The 1,957-nt window shown below is 39.9% G+C and overlaps 1 non-coding gene across 1 annotated transcript; it reads left to right on the top strand.

The window, feature by feature from the left end:
• The first annotated feature begins 234 nt into the window (after positions 1 to 234).
• Positions 235 to 372, top strand: LOC136401652 (small nucleolar RNA SNORA53). Its single transcript, XR_010750669.1, has one exon. It is a non-coding gene; the product is annotated as a small nucleolar RNA SNORA53 (small nucleolar RNA).
• The last annotated feature ends 1,585 nt before the right edge of the window (positions 373 to 1,957 follow it).

Genomic DNA, 1,957 nt, shown 5'->3' with positions numbered 1-1,957 from the left:
CATTGTTTTGATTGAGTATATCCTGCAGTAGTTTTCTGAAAAAGGTAGAAAACTATACGCAAAGTGGGTTGTTTGATATTTTGCATGCCTGAAAATGTGTTCTTTTTATTGTTGTACTGAATCAAAAAATTGGCCAGGTCAGAATTCTCAGAAATAAATTTCTTCAGAATTTTAGAATACATTTTATTATGACAATATCTGAACATATAAAAAAAGCAGATTTTAGAGAAATTTTACATGTTCATTAAGAACTGTCAGTTTTGTGGCATATGAGATAAATATAACTGCATTTTAGTCATTGGTTCTGATAGAAATGACATGGAATTGTGCTGACATTTTTTACTGTCAGGACTTGACTGGTGTGTAGACAGTTAAAAAAAAAAAAAAAGAACTGTCAGTTTTGGCCCTGGCCAGTTAGCTTAGTCAGTTAAGAATGTCATCCTGAAACAACAAAATTGTGGGTTCGATCCCTGGTCAGGGTACACACAGGAAGCAACCAATGAATACATGACTGAGTGAGACAACAGATGATTGCTTCCCTTTCCCCTCCCCTCTCTTTCCCTTCCTTTCTCTGTCTCTTTAAAAATTGATCAATAAATAAAAACCCTGGCTAGCTGGCTTCTGTGTCATCCAGGTCCAAAGGTTGCTGGTTCGATTCCCTGGCCAGGGCATATAAAGGAGCAGCTTGATATTCCTGTCTCTCTCCCTGTCTCTCTTAAAAAACAAAACAAAACAAAACAAAACAAAACCTGCTAGTTTCAACAACTATTAACATTTTGCCTACTTGTTTTATCTATCCCTCCACCTATCTTTTTGTTTTACTGTAGTATTTTAAAACACATCCTAGGTACTATCTCATTTCACCTCTGATTCAGAATGAGTCTTCGGTGTAAAAAAAACCGGTATTTTCTTGTATAAGCACAATGCCATTGCCACACCTAACAAGATTAACAATAATTCTTTTATATCATCCTAAATAAGTCCCTATTTAATTTTCTCTGATTGTGTGGGAGTTAAAAAATACTTTTTCTCTCAACTTTCTAAGTTCTTCTGGCTAGGCTATAATAATCAAATTAACATGAGACAAATTAACAGGAGAAAATACCCAAAATTTATTATGGATGTAGATGCTGATGTCCTGTAAGAACATGAGACCTGAGGACACATTGGGCAGATAAGGCTTATAAGTTGTTCTGGACTGAGGAGAAAGATGAGGTTGTGATTTGGGACTTCAAAGGGCAGAAAGGCAATTTGCATAGTGATGGAAAGAGAATGTTTGCTGGGTGTAAGGCCAGAGGCCTCTGCTGTGGCCATGCAGGTTCTCATTGGATTCGGGCACGTAGTAAAGGAACTGTGGAGCCAGAAAGTGGTGGGCCATTTCGTTTATTAAAGTCTCGTAACAGCGGATGAGCAAACAGAAAGAAAGGGAAGACCACTTCCCTTTCTCTCGGGGATCCCAAGCTTCTCTCTCTCTCTCTCTCTCTCTCTCTCTCTCTCTCTCTCTCTCTCTCTCTCTCTCTCTCCCCTCTCCTGCCAAAAACAGGCTGGGAGAAAAAAACCCCTTCTTCAGCAAACAATAGCAAACAATCGCCCTTCCCCATTGCAGTAGGCAGTCCACAATTGGCAATCTACCTCCCTGAGGGCAAGCACCCTCAGGCTGGGAGAAAAAAACCCCTTCTTCAGCAAACAATAGCAAACAATCGCCCTTCCCCATTGCAGTAGGCAGTCCACAATTGGCAATCTACCTCCCTGAGGGCAAGCACCCTCAGCCTTCCATAGACTATACACACACGACAGCCTTCCACAGACTATACACACATGGTACTGCCCTAATACAAGCGAGCAAACTTAAAAAAACATTTGTTTATCCAATACTGGGCCATCTTTAATGGTGGGACACAGAAAGAATTTTAAACAAATGGGCCTTGATGGGTTCTTTTCTGACTATCACATGCTA

The sequence above is a fragment of the Saccopteryx leptura genome, chromosome 3, assembly GCF_036850995.1.
Source record: "Saccopteryx leptura isolate mSacLep1 chromosome 3, mSacLep1_pri_phased_curated, whole genome shotgun sequence".
NCBI lineage: Eukaryota > Metazoa > Chordata > Mammalia > Chiroptera > Emballonuridae > Saccopteryx > Saccopteryx leptura.
This window is presented reverse-complemented; position numbering and strand designations above follow the sequence as displayed.